An 18,049-nucleotide genomic window follows, 5' to 3' on the forward strand; every position below is an offset into this window, starting at 1 on the left:
TGAGTTGTGGGTGTGCGACCTGCAACAGTGGTAATGTGTGAGGGTGAGAGGAAGCATCTGATTGGAAGAGTTAAGTACTGATTGAAAGAGTTTGTTGGTAGGTGGGTGATGGGGGGTGTAGTGCTTGGAGCAGTGGATGCGGCTAATGGTGCAGTTGGTAGGAGATGCCACCTGACAGTTGACCTCACTCACCTTGACCGCTCGTGTCAAAGCATCAAACTTTTTCCTGCACTGCATCCATGTTCATGGTGCTATGCGGCTGGCACTGACTTCGTCCCCTACTGCCTCCCTCTGCCTCATGAGCATATGTCTGGAGGGCCTCTTGCCCACCCCCCCCCACCCCCGCGGTTATAGGACGCCCCTCCTTCTGTCCACCTCTTTCACTAAGGCCTCTAGTGCATCATCAGAGAACCTTGGTGCAAGCTCCCTCGCAGGCCTGGTACCAACTCAGACTGGCAGATTGGTGAGGTCTGGCGTGCAGGTTGGAGGATGTGGGATTTAGTAGTGTGCAACCTTCAGTCAATGTTTTAACATAACTCAACAGTTTGTAAACATAGGGACGGGATCGGCATCTGTGTTTTACGTGTGCAACGTCTGATCTCCATTCAGGCTCTGTGAGGACCCGTATCTTATATTTTGCAAATAAGAGGTGCAGGCCACCTTTAAGAAATGCAGGCTGCCTTTAAGAGGTGCGAGCCACTCACGTGATTTCGGGCCCCCCGCTGCTGGTGAGAAGTCACTGACTGTGAGCTAGACCTGGCTGCTCACACTGAAACATAGAAACATAGAAAATAGGAGCAGGAGTAGGCCATTCGGCCCCTCGAGCCTGCTCCGCCATTCAATATGATCATGGCTGTTCCTCTATCTCAATACCGTATTCCCATACCCCTTGATGCCTTTTGTATCTAGAAATCTATCTATCTCCTTCTTAAATATATTCAGTGACTTGGCCTCCACAGCCTTATGTGGTAGAGAATTCCACAGGTTCACCAATCTCTGAGTGAAGAAATTTCTCATCTCAGTCCTAAGTATCTTACCCCGTATCCTGAGACTGTGACCCCTCGTTCTCGACCCCCCCAGTCAGGAGAAACATCCTCCCTGCATCCAGTCTGTCTAGCCCTGTCAGAATTTTATATGTTTCAATGAGATCCCCTCTCATTCTTCTAAACTCGAGTGAATACAGGCCGAGTCGAACCAATCTCTCTTCATACGATAGTCCTGCCATCCCAGGAATCAGTCTGGTGAACCTTCGCTGCACTCCCTCTATGGCAAGTATATGAGTATATCCTTTCTTAGGTAAGGAGACCAAAACTGCACACAATACTCCAGGTGTGGTCTCACCAAGGCCCTGAATAACTGCAATAAGACATCCTTGCTCCTGTACTCAATCCTCTAGCAATGAAGGCCAACATACCATTTGCCTTCCTAACTGCTTGCTGCGCCTGTATATTTGCTTTCAGTGACTGGTGTACAAGGACACCCAGGTCCCTTTGTACATCAACATTTCCCAATCTATCACCATTTAAATAATATTCTGCCTTTCTGTTTTTCCTTCCAAAGTGGATAACTTCACATTTATTCACGTTATACTGCATCTGCCATGTATTTGCCCACTCACTCAACTTGTCTAAATCACCTTGAAGCCTCTTTGCATCTTCCTCATAACTCACAATCCCACCTAGTTTTATGTCATCAACAAAAGTGGAAATATTACATTTGGTTCCCTCATCCAAATCATTGACATATATTGTATAAAACTGGGGCCCACGCACTGGTCCCTGCGGTACCCCACTAATCACCACATGCCAGCCCGAAAAAGACCCATTTATTCCTACTCTCTGTTTCCTGTCTGTTAACCAATTTTCAATCCATGCCAGTATATTACCCCCAATCCCATGTGCTTTAATTTTGCACACTAACCTCTTATGTGGGACTTTATCAAAGGCCTTCTGAAAATCCAAATACACCACATCCACTGGTTCTCCCTTATCTATTCTACTAGTTACATCCTCAAAAAACTCCAGCAGGTTTGTCAAACACGATTTCCCTTTCATAAATCCATGTTGACTTTGTCTAATCCCATTAATATTTTCTAAGTGTCCTGTTATCACATCGTCTATAATAGACTCTAGCATTTTCCCTACTACTGATGTTAGTCTGTAGTTCCCTGTTTTCTCTCTCCCTCCTTTTTTAAACAGTGGGGTTACATTTACCACCCTCCAATCTGCAGGAACTGTTCCATAATCTATAGAATTTTGGAAGATGACAACCAATGCATCCACTATTTCCATGGCTACCTCTTTTAGTACTCTGGGATGCAGATTATCAGGTCCTGGGGATTTATCGGCTTTCAATCCCATTAATTTCTCCAGCACAGTTTTTTTTACTAATACTAATTTCCTTTAATTCCTCCTTCTCACTAGACCCTTGGTTCCCTAGAATTTCTGGAAAGTTATTTGTGTCCTCTTCCGTGAAGACAGAACTAAAGTATTTGTTTAATTGTTCTGCCATTTCCTTGTTCCCCATTATAAATTCTCCCGTTTCTGACTGAAGACATTTGTCATCAATAATCTTTTTCTTTTTACATACTTGTAGAAGCTTTTATAGTCTACTTTTATGTTCCTTGCAAGTTTACTCTCATACTCTATTTTTCCCCTCTTAATCAATCTCTTGGTCCTTTTTTGCTGAATCCTAAACTGCTCCCATTCCTCAGGCTTGCTACTTTTTCTGGCAACTTTATACAACTTCTCTTTGGATCTAATATTCTGACCCGAGAAGATATAATTCTGGGTTTAGATTTATTGAGCATCACCAATGGCAACAAGACTTAGAGCAAATTCAGTGGGACAACAACAAAACTGGGAGCAAGACCAGCAATGGGGGAGTGGTGAGTTTTGCTAGTAAGAACACCATCGGGAATGTCAACAAGTCCAATGGGAATGTCAACAAGTCCAACAAAAGCAACAACAAAGTGGGAGTGTTCAACAACAGTAGCAAGATGGACGTGGACAGATATAAACCCAATATAAAGGTTAAAAGGGTAAACTTATCTGCACTGGCATTGGGAAATTGCTGCTTCGTGAATGTGTAGCAGCAAATTAGAGGAACCAGAAATGAAGCAGCTGCATTAAAGTCTGTTCTTAATTTTGCAAGATCCAACAGCCAATGGATAAAAGGCCAACTTTGGAATTTTTTTGAAAAAAAACAAGAACCAGAACAGCATCCTGGATCATCCTTATTCATTTTAACACCTGCTCTACTATAGCATATAGTTGGGCATTGCTCCAATTTTGTCACCATAGAACTAAAATGGGAGCAGTAAATAAAATGTGCAGCAATTAGGAATCAGCTTGTTCGTGTCCCAAAAACAGTATCAGATATGTACAGGACTTCATATTTCAACACGAAAGCACTTTGCTCCTAATCTTTAAAAAGTTGCATCACTTTTATATAATCCAACATTGAAAAATACTCACCAATAATGACTGTTCAGTGTGGCAAACTGACTTTTGTTATAAGCAGGGTTGACTATACTTAAAAATATAATGTGAATCAGTATTAAAATTAGTAAACATAACTACACAGTGCATATTGTTGAATAAGATGCACACATAAGTATTTCAGGGTAGTAATTGACCAAATGTTGCAAGTATCAGCACATTGTATGACAACAATTGCTAAGCAAAAATAATGTTAGAATGAATAAATACTTTCATGTAGGATATGTCAAAGAAGGCAATGGTTTGGTGTGCCCACAGTTGACAGTATTGCATCCAGTTTTGGTCACAGTATTTATAGAGAAACTTGAGAAGGTTCAAAAAATGGCAGCAAGGCTTTGAATTATGTCTTAATTGAGTATGACATGAAGAGAAGTTAAATAAGGCAAATCTGCTGTTATTTAGGAAAAAATAAGAATAAGGGGATGGGGTAGAATGGGTCCAAATAAAAATTACCCTACATTTTTTTTTGTAGGCTTGGCTCAGTTGGTAGCACTTTTACCCCAAGTCTAAGTCAGAGAAAATTGGGTTCAAGCCCTACTCCCACAGCGACTTCAGTGCAGTACTGAGGAAGTGCTGCATTGTTTGAAGTGCCATCCTTTGGATGAGATGTGGTGGGCATTAAAGATCCAGTGGCACTGAGCAGAGAATTTTCCTGCTATCCTGATCAACATTCCTTCCTTAACCGACACTACTAAAAAGTAGATGAATTGGTCATTCATCTCATTTGTTGTTTTGGGGACCTTGTGTCCAGATTGTTTACCCAGATAACAACAATGACTGCACTTGAAAAAAAGGTTTTTGAATGGATTTGAATTGCTTTGGAACGTCACCTAAAGATGTGGGGGTCTAAATTGGAGTGTGTTGTGTAGGCTGTGTCGGCGCTACACGGACCCCTAAGGACCCAAAATGGCGTCCACGATGCGCGTGTACATTTCCGGTGATGTGCGCAGGACGCCATATTGGTAAAGCTGTTTATGCACGCACACTTAACGAGCGCCGGCAGTAGGGAAATTATGCGGTAGGTCAGTGTGCAACACTGATTTAACAGGGCAGATGCGACTTTGGAACTCCACACTCCAGCCAACACAATGTCTTAATGTCACACAGCTGAACAGGTCTTAAACAGCATGGAGGACCCCCCACCAGCGCTATTTAAAGGGACCATGCAGAAGTTACAGGTTAGTTACTGGATTATTGCTTCTGGCTGCTGATGCATTTGTACCTGTTTTTGGAGGACTCCTATACTTGAATAGTAGGACTAGGGGACATAGCCTAAAAATTAGAGCCAGGACTTTCAGGAGTGAAGTTAGGAAACGCTTCTACATGCAAACGGTGATAGACATTTGGAACTCTCTTCCCCAAACGGCAGTTGATGCCAGCTCAATTGATAATTTTAAATCTGAGATTGATAGATTTTTGTTAACCAAAGGTATTAAGGGATAGAGGGCGAAGGCAGGTACATGGAGTTAGGTCACAGATCAACCATGATCTCACTGAATAGCAGAACAGGCTTGAGGGGCTAAATGGCCTACTCCTGTTCCTATCTTCCTATGTTCCTATAATAAAGTTTCAATATTCTATATGAAGTGGGCTGGCTAGCTAACAGGCAACAACAAGGGTACTGGCGGAGTGGCAAGAGTCGGACAGGAATGCTGTCACCCTGAGAGAGGACAGCAGATTCATGTTCCATGGAGTCACTGCCACTTGCTGCCTTCTGTTATGCACCACCTTCTCCTGCAAGAAAGTGGGAAGTGTGTTGGTGAGTGTCCTGCAAGATGTTTGGGTGATGTCGCTGTCATGGTTAAATAGCTGCCAATGTGTGTGATTTGCGAGTTGTGGCTTGCAACAGTGGTCATATGTGAGGGTGAGATGAAGCATCTGAGTGGAAGAGTTGAGTACTGATTGAAAGAGTTTGTTGGTAGGTGGGTGATGGCGGGGGGGTATAATGCTGAGCAACCTTTATTCAATGTTTTGAAGGAATTCAACAGTTTGTAAACATAAGGACGGGACCTGCATCTGTGCTTTACCTGTGCGATTTCAGACTCCGTTCAGACCCGTATCTTATATTTTCAAATTTTGAGTCCCGCAAACTTTGAGCAGCCAAGTTGTTGCTCATTAAAAATTCCAGATTTCCCATCATCACCATGCTTCACTATATTGCAGCACAGATTCACTTCCACCAATTCCTGCAGCCATAGTGCACCTTCCGTCTAAGAGGTGCAGGCTACCTTTAAGTGGTGCTAGCCACTCGCGATATCTGGGCCCCCTGCTGGTGAGCAGCCACTCAACAGCACAGGTACGGCTGGCTGCACGCAGCAATCTCAGAAATCACCAGGCAGCACGAATATTACGTGCTGCCTGCATCTCAACGCCCCCCCCCCAATAAAGCATTACATACAAGTAAATTTGTTCTTTATGTTTGCTTTGGGAGCACATACACCTAATTCGGCTGATAGAGAAGTTTAGTATAATGCACAAGTATTCAATATTTATTTTCTCTGTGTAACTTTAAAAATCAAATAATAATAATTTTGTTTAAAATCCTATTTTCATTGTCTTCATTTCTATTTACATTGTAAGTCTCATTTTGAACTTCATATTGACCCACACACATTGGTTTCAATTTTGGCAACTGACATTTCCAAATCAAACTTGACACCAGCCACACGAGGCACAATAGCCCTGATTTTAACCCCGCCCGCCTGACAGGAGCAGAACCCTCCCACCTGTCGCCATTATAACTGCAAACTTTTTGGAGGCGACCATTTTTGTAAATTGGTCCTATGATTCAATTAGGATCCTAGCTAAATTTTTATTTCAAATTGTGGAAGTCCCGACCAGTGCCCAACCTGGCAGGATTGGTCTCTCAAAGCTATTGAAGCAATATTTAAAGGAGTTTGTAGGGTCAGTGGGAAGGCCAATGGGCAAATCTCAGGCACTTGCCTAATGCTGCTGGAAATTGCGGCACCTGCCAGCTATCTGGAATGAGGAGGGGGCTGCCCTTGCCCATTTGCTGATCTCTTTGGCCCAATACTAAAATCTTTGGAAAAAATTGAACATCATAGAATATCCAGGCAGCTTCCCTAGCCTGAACCTTCGCGGCGGGCTCCACTTGACCCTTCGAGAGGACAGTATGCCTCATCTGACTTGGCCTACCGGCCTCCACTCTTACAGCGGGTCCGATATAGTCCAGGAAAGTGAGAATTCCCAGCGCAGGAAGTCCCTCCCCTTCAGACATGGCTGGCCTTGCAAGGGGCTGGTGGAGGCTCTGCCTCTTAATAGGCCAAGCGGGAAATCCTAAATGAGATTGTGACCCAGTATATCCAGTTCCCAGACTTTTTCAATCCATTTGCTGGAGTTAAGGCAGGAGCTCGCCACTATAACAAAGGAAATGTAGCCCCTGTAAGTCCAATTGTTTATTGATAGGACTGTAGGTTTTAGACTTATATATCATTACATTTACACCCTGCCAAATAATATAACAGTGAACAAAACTTCAATCGCATTGATGTTTTTTCTTTAGCAACTTCGTGCAGTTTAATCACCAAAATGGAATTCCCTTCTGGCAGTTATTTTTGACTCTTGCTTACAATAAACCTATAAATAAGGGCAGTGTACATATTTCTGGGTCAGCACACATTGCCCAAATGGTGCAAAGGAACCTATTGCAACATCAGTTTGAAGTAACAGTTCCCACCTTCCCATGCCAATTTAAAATGGTCTCCCATGTAAGTGGATATGAATTAATCTTGGTTTGCATCCTGTCTAGAAGATTGCCAGCGCACAGCAAGTGTCAGAGTTGTAATCCAATACATAGAGTATTATGTACTGGATAAAGGCAAGTATCAACCATCAGAGAATTTGCTTTGATTCAGATAATCACAATCTCCTATTGTAAAGAAAGATTGCCTATTCTATTTTGTTAGTTTCTTTGAAAAGGAATCAGTTTTGGCTTGATTGATTCATTTCTTCCAGATTATTTGGATTTTGGCAAAAGCAGCAAAATTTTCCATTCATTTATCAGTATTTATTTATTTAAAATGGATGATTCCAGTATTTTAATAGAATAAACAGACACATATTTCCTATACAAATATGTTCCCTTAAGGAATACAACAATTACAAAAAATCAAGCATATTAGGGACACAATACAAGATAGAACAGGAAAACACTAAAGAAACAATGTAGTTTAATAAATCAGTATTTCACTAATTTGACCCTCAAGTCACCAAAATGAATATATTGCTCCTTCACACAACAAAAAAAACCTACTCGCATTTATACACTGCCTTTAATGTAGCAAAATACCCAAGGCACTTCACAGTGGGCGCCAGACCCAAGCAGGAAGGGGTAATGGTTTAAGGTAGGTGAACAAAAATACAGTCAAACAAGTAAATATTCAAGAGGCTTTAGATGCCACACAGAGAGATGTAGCAAGATGAAGGGATTTAGGGAGAAAGTTCCAGAGTGTGGAAGTAACATGGCTGAAGGCTCTGCCATGATGTAGCAGTGACAGTGAGGCAGAGGTGGAGGATGGGCGATGTATTGTTGGTAGAAATAGGTAACCTTGATGATGAACTGAATGTGGAGTTTACGCTTATCCCAGGGTCCAGTACAACATAAATGATAGATACCTTTGATTAACTTTGAGTGGACATCCAGGAAGGGGAATGTGATAAGGAGCTAGAGCAGAGAGTATCTGGCAAGATAGTTTTGGTCTTGGCATTGTTAAGCTAACATACAGGTGAGGAATAGGGTGCCGCCAACGATAGAACTTTGGGGCAGCCCAAGGTGAACATGTGGGCATGGGAGGAAAAAACACTACAGGAAATGTACCTGGAATGAGGTAGGACTGGAACCATAGGAATGCAGTCACGAGATGGACTGTGGAGGAGGATGTCATGGTGTACCCTGTTGAAGTCCAAGAGGAGTACAAAGAGGGATAACAGATCATTGGCACAGTAACAAGGAATGTTGTTGATGACTTTCTTGGTTTATTTAGAGAAAGTTCTGTTTATTTATGTATGAATCTAGTTGTGTTGTACAGTATTCAACAAAAGAAGTTTGCAGAACCCAAGTGTATTTCAAAACTGCAAAGTAAAATCAATATTCTTCAAACTAATATTGTACCTGGAGGTGAATATTGGTGGCTGCAGATTTATTTGTCTGTTAGAACTACAATAAATGTTCACACTATTTTTCTCCTTTTAATTGGTCACATTTAATTACAATTTATTTTCAATGAATCTGTAGCATACAGCAGACCTAAAGAAAGTCTTGTTACTCGGGTTTCAGAACTGAACGGCTTTAATTTACTTTTTTACCCATAATCCTTTTAAGTTCTCATGTGTAGGCTCTTCCACTTTCAGACTAGTAATCCAATTCTTTCCTTCCTCTATTCAGTCTAATGACCTTGCTCTGCTGCTTACTTGCCAAGATAACAAATGCCAATGCCCTTTTAATCAAGATTCCATACAACTGCCTGCAGCAACTTAATCTCCATTATATGATGCCGGAATAAAAGATGTTCCCTGCTAGCTTGTGTCGCATTATAAAAAAATACTTTAAAAGGTAAAGCAAGATGATATGGACATAAGAGTGCATGTATAGGGCTGCTTTATGCTGGCATAATGGTATTTTTTCACTTTGAACCAGATGTCTGGTATTTGGGAACGAGGATCCATAAAGAACAGGGTGTGGCTGAATAACAAGATTTACAGGTGGGCAAAGAATAGAAAAAGCACCCAACAATGATGACAATTAATCAAAGTGTTCAAAACCATTTGCACAGTTCATATGAAGTAACTCACATTGGATGTAAAACTACATGAAAATATTTTAATTCTATCTTCACATTCTCCCCATCTCTTTTTACTTATAAAGTGACCTTCTTTCAATCATTAGGTGTCTGAGGCCACTGAATAAAGTTAGCAATATATTAATAGCTGCATTCTATGAAATAATATACTACAAATAACCAATACAAAAGACACAGAAAAAAATGTAATGCAGCTTAATCAGAAGGATAGTATGCCCGTGGATATTTACACGGGCCTCACCAACGTGACTCACAAGTTCACAAAATAATTAAGGTAGAGGAAAGCCATTCGGACCATGTTGATTATTGATTACAAGTTCCGATGTAAGTGACTTGGGGAAGAGTTTTTTCCAGAGGTGGACACAGAGGAAGTGAGGTTGGAAGGGGAAAGGGTGATGTGAGTGGTGAGGGATACAAGGTTGAGTGATCGGAGATGGCCTTGTCCGTGATTGAGACGATGGGAATAGATGGCCATGTGAGATAGCAAGGTAGAGAGGACGGCCATGAATATGGGTAGGAGAGTTTATATGGAGGGAGAGATTAAGAGAGGAGAGGAGGGCAGTAAACTCAGAGAAGTGAGGGCAAGGTGAGTTGAGATGGAGGTTGAAATCACTGAGGATAAAAAGTTGCAGAGGCTGAGGGAGGAAAGCAGTGAGGATATCTTAGTGCGAAACTTGGGGTAGGGCTTGGGTGGGCGGTAGAGAACCTCTTTTCTTATATATTTGTTTATGGAACCATTCCATCTTTTTATTTGGCCATTTCCCAAAAGAGCCATTCCTGCTCAGTTATTTATTTCTATGCAGCTGGAGCTAATCTTGCTCATTTCCTTATCTATTTCCACTCTCGGAGCCTTTCTCAGTCATCGACTTATTTACTACTTTGGTACTTATCCCTTTCTTATTTAATTTTTTCCTCTTCACCACCTTAGTCCTTCCTAATGTAATTTAGTTATTTTCTAGCCAAAACCCCCTCTAATTTATTCTTTTTTTTCATTCCTCCCAGATCCTACATGTTGGCCTCCATCACCAACATGTGAGGTGATGTGTGATGGGCTGATTGTGTATGACCTGTAATATCTGTTTTATTTTGTCACTCTGAAAGCTGTTTTCAGTTTATTTACAGCATGGTGCAGATCCTTTTGTTATGTTGTAACTAGTGAAAGTATAATAGGTTGCAATTCTCAGACTGGAGGCAGTCAGGTCCACCTGTGAGCACAAAATCAGCTCTGTGCCTGTTCCAGTAAACCACATTTTGTGCACCTTAGGGTTTCTTATTAATGATTATAGTGTGTAAGAATTTTTGTTTCCACAACAAGAACAAAGGCCTTTTTGACAGATTCAAAAGAGCGACATAGGCTACAAATAGCTCTTAGTGGTAATAATTGATGGATGCTGAACATGTTTTTATGATTTTTTCTATTTGCTATTTAAAGGGAGTATGTTACATTAACCCAAATTATTTTAACTTTATCCTCTAAAGTTGCATTCAAGTCAGCACAGCTTCTTTTATTTTTATATTTAAAATGTCTGTAACCCTCCCACTTTTGGCTTGAAAGGCAGAATTACAGTTGGCTCTGAAATGCCAGTAAGTCCCTCAAGTAAAATGGCAAAAATTAAAATTTTCTTGGGAAGGGGCATGTCACAGATCCTCAAAGACATCTCAGGCCTTCAGCACTCACATCTCCCCTGCATATACCTGCAGCTTAAACCTGTGTCCCACTGCACTTTCAATCTAACTCCTTGTCTTCACGTATCATAAGGGTTGTGAGGGATTTGGGCTGTCATCTTTTTGGGGACTGTGCCAGATTTTCTGAAGCAGCTTTTACTAGTTTTCCAGATTGGAATGTATGGGCGTTTTGTGGTACATGCAGATTACATGTAGTAGCAGGACATGAGATCTCAATGGTATTAAACTGATCACCAGACAGGGTGAATGGGTGTGCAGTGGATTAAATTAGTGTCCTTTCACCTCTGATATTTTGATTTACATCAAGCCTATGCAGGTGAGTTGAACACTTCTCTCCAATTTGGTAGTATGAGCCATGTATGGAATAAATCCAAGCAGGCTCATCCTACCAAAGTTGCTTGCAAGCTGTCGTACAAGCTGACACTAAGTTATCAATCGCATTCAGCACAGCCCTAAGGATATTTTATGTAAGGGGGTGAGAAGGTTGGTTCTCAAACAAGCGTACTGAGCTTGAATAAAGGAGACTATGATGGTATGAGAGCAGAATTGATTAAAGTGGACTGGGAAAATAGATTAAAGGGTAAGACGGTACATGAGCAGTGGTGTTCATTTAAGGAGTTATTTTACAACTTTCAAAAACTATATATTCCACTGAGGAAAAAAGGGTGTAAAAGAAATGACAGCCATCCGTGGCTAAGTAAAGAAATTAAGGATAGTATCCGACTAAAAACAAGGACATATAAGGTAGCCAAACTTAGTGGGAGGATAGAAGATTGGGAAGTCCTCAAAAGACTGCAAAAAGTAACTAAAGGATTGATTAAGAAAGGGAAGATAGATTATGAAAATAAATTAGCAAAAAATATAAAAACAGATAGCAAGAGTTTCTACAGTTATATAAAAAGAAAAAGGGTGGCTAAGGCAAACGTAGGTCCCTTAGAGAATGAGACCACGAAATTAATGGTGGGAAACATGGAGATGGCAAAAATGCTGAACAAATATTTTGTTTCAGTCTTTACAGTAGAGGACACTAAGAATATCCCAACACTGGACAAACAGGGGGCTCTAGGGGGGGGGAGGAGCTAAATACGATTAAAATCTCTAAGGAATTGGTACTCAGTAAATTAATGGGACTCAAGGCGGATAAATCCCCTGGACCTGATGGCTTACATCCTAGGGTCTTGAGAGAAGTGGCAGTAGGGATTGTGGATGCTTTGGTAATAATTTTCCAAAATTCTCTGGACTCGGCAAAGGTCCCGGCAGATTGGAAAACTGCTAATGTAACACCCTTATTTAAAAAGGGTAGTAGGCAGAAGGCTGGAAATTATAGACCAGTTAGCCTAAAATCTGTGGTGGGTAAAATTTTGGAGTCTATTATTAAGGAGACAGTAGCGGAACATTTGGATAAACATAATTTAATAGGACAAAGTCAGCATGGCTTTATGAAGGGTGAGTCATGTCTGACAAATTTGCTTGAGTTCTTTGAGGACATAACGTACAGGGTGGATAAAGGGGAACCAGTGGACGTAGTGTATTTAGACTTCCAGAAGGCATTCGACAAGGTGCCACATAAAAGATTATTGCTCAAGATGAAGAATCACTGGATTGGGGGTAATATTCTGGCATGGGTGGAGGATTGGTTATCTAACAGGAAACAGAGAGTTGGGATAAGTGGTTCATTCTCGGACTGGCAACCAGTAGCCAGTGGTGTACCGCAGGGGTCGGTGCTGGGTCCCCAACTATTTACAATCTATATTAACGATTTGGAGGAGGGGACCGAGTGTAACGTATCAAAGTTTGCAGATGATACAAAGATGGGGGGAAAGTAGAGAGTGAGGAGGACATAAAAAACCTACAAGGGGATATAGACAGGCTGGGTGAGTGGGCGGAGATTTGGCAGATGCAATACAATATTGGAAAATGTGAGGTTATGCACTTTGGCAGGAAAAATCAGAGAGCAAGTTATTATCTTAATGGCGAGAAACTGGAAAGTACTGCAGTACAAAAGGATCTGGGGGTCCTAGTGCAAGAAAATCAAAAAGTTAGTATGCAGGTGCAGCAGGTGATCAAGAAGGCCAACGGAATGTTGGCTTTTATTGCTAGGGGGATAGAAAATAAAAACAGGGAGGTATTGCTGCAGTTATATAAGGTATTGGTGAGACCGCACCTGGAATACTGCATACAGTTTTGGTCTCCATTATTAAGAAAAGACATACTTGCTCTCGAGGCAGGCGAAACTAGAACTAGGGGGCAAAATCTTAGAATAAGGGGCTGCTCTTTCAAAACTGAGATGAGGAGAAACTTCTTCACTCAGAGGGTAGTAGGTCTGTGGAATTTGCTGCCCCAGGAAGCTGTGGAAGCTACATCATTAAATAAATTTAAAACAGAAATAGACAGTTTCCTAGAAGTAAAGGGAATTAGGGGTTACGGGGAGCGGGCAGGAAATTGGACATGAAATTAAATTTGAGGTTAGGATCAGATCAGCCATGATCTTATTGAATGGCGGAGCAGGCTCGAGGGGCCGATTGGCCTACTCCTGCTCCTATTTCTTATGTTCTTATGTTCTTAAAGAGAGGAAATCATATTGCAGGAGAAATTCAAGTTACAGGCATGAATAGGTTCACGCCTGGAATGCACACCCGAAACCGTTGACCTGAGGCTCGCTGGAAATTGGGCCTCAAGCCTTATCACCATAAAAGCAGTGAGCTACGGACATTAATCGGGTGTCCTGATGCAGCTTGCCGGTCGGGGCCATGGGAAATTTGGCTGGCTTTGATGCCAACCTAACCTGCGTTTAAGTCCTGGGGGAAGAAGGGGAGTCGAACCAGAGAGGGCAAGCCTGGCCCAGCAGCGGTCAGAGCCCCCTGCTCCTCAAGGATCCACAGAAACGAAAGTATAAAAAAGTTAACTCGCCTTCTTGTGGGCAACCTAAAGGGACAGCTGGTTAGGCTGCTATAGACCCTGAAAAAACTGAGTGGCACATGTTGATGACGAATTTGGAGCAGGGTCTTAAAACAGGTGTTAAGATCCTGCTTTGTACATTCAAGGTGCTTAATGCCTGTTTGAGGTGGGCACCCTGAACACTTGGAAGTCATCAGCTTTCAATTTGGCAGCTGGTGCATTTCTGGGCAAGATCAGATGCGGGAAATTGCGACCTGAAATTGGTCCCTGAAGCAAATTTTTCGCCCATAAAATGGGTGCGACAAGGACCAATTTCTGTCCCTTTGGGGCAATAGAATGTGCTCTTCTAAGGCACACTTAGCAGAGTAGATAATTTGTATTCTGCAGCTGGCCCACACACCAACATAGAGTGCTAAAAGTAGAAAAGTGTTCTGTTCCCAAGCACTAACATCGCTCATCTTAATAATTAGAAAAAAATTCACATCGGTTCTATTTATTGTAGTCCATTATAATTATTAACTTCCAAACATCCCTCTTTCACCTGGATGAGTAAAAGCTGGCTAGATATTCCTCTGGGATTTCACAGAACTGCTTTGATGCTGCAAAAAAAAATAGATAAAGCAGCACTACTCTATAGTTACCCTAAGGTGGAATGCTCAGTCAAGCAAATTAGGCATATGTCTTTAAAATTCAAGTTTATACAAGAACAGTACCACACCTACTGATGCGGGGAGAGTTAGGCGTCCTGGCAGCAAATTTAAGATTGTACAAAGTTCTGCTGAATGCTGTCTTCTTTGGTATATTTACTATCTCTTGGTCACTTGGTATAGTGTCTCCTTTGGGATCTTACAATTCGCACTGACATTCATCTCTGCCCCCCATTCTCAGTTCATGCCGATATCTTTCACCCACTTCACACATTATGCTGGCATTTTCCATTCACTTTGCCCAAGCTTGTGCTGGCACCTTTCACAACCTTCCCTCCTCAGTTTCTGCTGGCATTCTGCTCCACCCCCTCTCAGCGATGCTCCCCATTCCTAACTTCTGCTGGTCAAAGGTTTGAAACATTGCTGCAGGTGAGAAAATTACAAAATTAAGAACCTGATCTCATAAAATTTGCGTGAAAATTGCTGCCCACTACAGCAATTTATCCCCCAGAACAGCAGGAGGCCAGGGCAGGAGTGGCACTAAGAGGCAGAACAAAGTGTCACTCCTTTTTGCCACCCATGCACTGCATATGCACGGCTGTGGCTCTGTAAATTGCTAGTCGGCTAATCTCTGGTAAGCTGCTCAATTTTAGGAAAAACATTTTAAATTAAAATGTCTAGTCTAAAACCCTGACCAGATAAATCAGTGTTTGTACTTTAAATCTACCATTTGTTCACTTAAGGACTTTGAGTTACAAAACTTTTGTTCTCTAAATTTTATTTATCATTATATAGCTTTATGAATCTTTAAAAAAATGGTCTGAGTGAAGGTAATTTTATAAGACTATAGAGCGACATGATATCTCAGTGACTATAGGCAACCAATTATATATAGTCACTAAGTTCATTATAGTTGCAACAAAAGATGTGGAGATTGGGAAATGCTTGCTGTTTTCATTTCATATGCCTTATTGAAATTCCAAAATCACAATATAAAAGAAATGACCGATGTTGGGAATATACCACTCCATTAAAAATTATGTTTACACCAGAGAACTTTCATTACAAACTTTGCAGAGTTTTTAGTTAATAGCTATGTTTGTTATTTATCCAACATTTTTCAGCTAGATCTTCCTCAACGATATAACATTTGTTTCTCCTGTCAATGAAATTGAAATTACACACGTTGCTTGAAAGGGACTCCACCCATATTATTTTTCAAAGGCCACTATTTAACTTCAATGCATTGCTCAGGTTAGCAGCGTTTATACTACTTTACACCTGTATGACGAATATCTTTCAGGTAAATATTTAATCACCTCAAAAGCCATATGAGGGTATGCAGCTGTGTCTTAGTAACGTAGACACCACAATACAAGGAACATTATGATAAACTATGCAGAGCTCATAACAGGGTTGAGGTCTGGGCTGACATTGAGTGAAATGATATGATCGCTGAGTGAAGTTTATATTTAATAGAATGTACAAAGACACAGCTCTTTACAATGGTGCAACATCTTGAAGTGTGGTGAAATGACTAAAGATCCCTAACTAAATACCTTTACTGAGCTAACCTTTTTTAAAACAAGTGAATAGTGTGCTGTTGTCTGCCATCCCATAATTTGTAAGAATGTTCATCTCCCCCCATTCCCAACACAAGATTAGCCACTACAAACCCTGTCAAATTCCTAGGTCCCGTTCGTTTTGGAGTCCTGGGCTTAACACAAACATTATCTCCAGTGGCTCCCGGTTTTGTTTCTCTTACAAACCCAACCTTACTCCAACTACAAGGCCCACTTCCCCAATCAGCCCAAACCAAAAAGACCAACTTTTCTGATTTGTTTTAAATACTTCTCCCATCATGGTGTCAATTCTGGAAACTAACTTCTGTAATAGTCCAACCTGTTGATATGACATAGAAACATAGAAAAAATTACAGCACAGAAGGAGGCCATTCAGCCCATCGTGTCTGTGCCCATCAAAAAAGAGCTACCCAGCCTAATCCCACTTTCCAGCACTTGGTCCATAGCCTTGTAGGTTATGGCACTTTTTAAATGTGATTAGGGTTTCTGCCTCTACCACCCTTTCAGGCAGTGAGTTCCAAACCCTCACCACCCTCTGGGTGAAAAAAATTCTCCTCAGCTCCCCTCTAATCCTTCTCCCAATTACTTTAAATCTATGCCCCCTGGTTATTGACCTCTCTGCTAAGGGAATTAGGTCTTTCCTGTCCACTCTATCTAGGCCCCTCATAATTTTATATACCTCAATTAAATCACCCCTCAGCCTCCTCTCTTCCAATGAAAACAACCCCAGCCTATCCAATCTTTCCTCATAGCTAAAATTCTCCAGTCCTGGCAACATCCTCGTAAATTTCCTCTGTAGTGCAATCATATCTTTCCTGTAATATGGTGGCCAGAACTGTACAGTACTCAACCTGTGGCCTAACTAGTGTTTTATACAGTTCTAGCGTAACCTCCCTGCTCTTATATTCTATGCCTCGGCTAATAAAGGAAAGTATCCCATATGCCTTCTTAAACACCTTATCTACCTGGCTTGCTCCCTTCAGGGATCTGTGGACATGCACTCCAAGATGCCTTTGTTCCTCTACACCTTTCAGTATTCTCCCATTTATTGTGTACTCCCTTGCCTTGTTTGCCCTCCCCAAATGCAATTCCTCACACTTCTCCGGATTGAATTCCATTTGCCACTTTTCTGCCCACCTGACCAATCCAGTGGTATCTTCCTACAGTCTACAGCTTTCCTCCTCACTATCAACCATACAGCCAATTTATGTATCATCTGCAAACTTCTTAATCATGCCCTCTACATTTAAGTCTAAATCATTAATACATACCACAAAAAGCAAGGAACCTAGTACTGAACCCTGCGGAACCCCACTGGAAACAGCCTACCAGTCACAAAAATGCCCATTGACTATCACCCTTTGCTTCCTGCCACTGAGACAATTTTGGATCCAATTTGCCACTTTCCCTCGGATCCCATGGGCTTTTACTTTTTTGACCAGTCTGCCATGTGGGACCTTGTCAAAAACCTTGCTAATAAATGACACTGCTGCTGCGGGCCTTCATGCCAGAAATTAATAGGACAAAAGAGTGATGTTCATTTCTCTGAAAATCTAAGAAAAATACACAAGTCTTTCACTGGCAGATCAACACATGAATTGAGATACAATGAACCTAGAAAAATGCCCCTAGGTTTACAACATATTGTTTTGGAATAATGATCTTCACTGCTGGAAATTTCCTACGTCTGAAAATTGAATTCTACTCTTTCAATTTTCTTACAATGAATAAAGCAGAAAAGCAATTAAGAAATATATCCTACAGACTAGTAAAAGTATCTGTAGCAGCTATCTCAATGCATCATGTTATAGTCTGCAAGCTTGCTATTCTTTACAACAATGGTTTTGTATGCAAGCATGCATGTCCAATACACATAGTACCATAGTGTTATTGTGTACTGGCTGAGATGATAATTG

At 41.3% G+C, this 18,049-nt stretch overlaps 1 protein-coding gene across 3 annotated transcripts in view; it reads right to left on the bottom strand.

Moving 5' to 3' along the window:
* cstpp1 (centriolar satellite-associated tubulin polyglutamylase complex regulator 1) overlaps nt 1–18,049 on the bottom strand; it is a 291,026-nt gene that overhangs the window by 197,186 nt on the left and 75,791 nt on the right. The window lies entirely within an intron of this gene.

The sequence above is a fragment of the Heptranchias perlo genome, chromosome 12 (genome assembly GCF_035084215.1).
Source record: "Heptranchias perlo isolate sHepPer1 chromosome 12, sHepPer1.hap1, whole genome shotgun sequence".
Taxonomy (NCBI): domain Eukaryota; kingdom Metazoa; phylum Chordata; class Chondrichthyes; order Hexanchiformes; family Hexanchidae; genus Heptranchias; species Heptranchias perlo.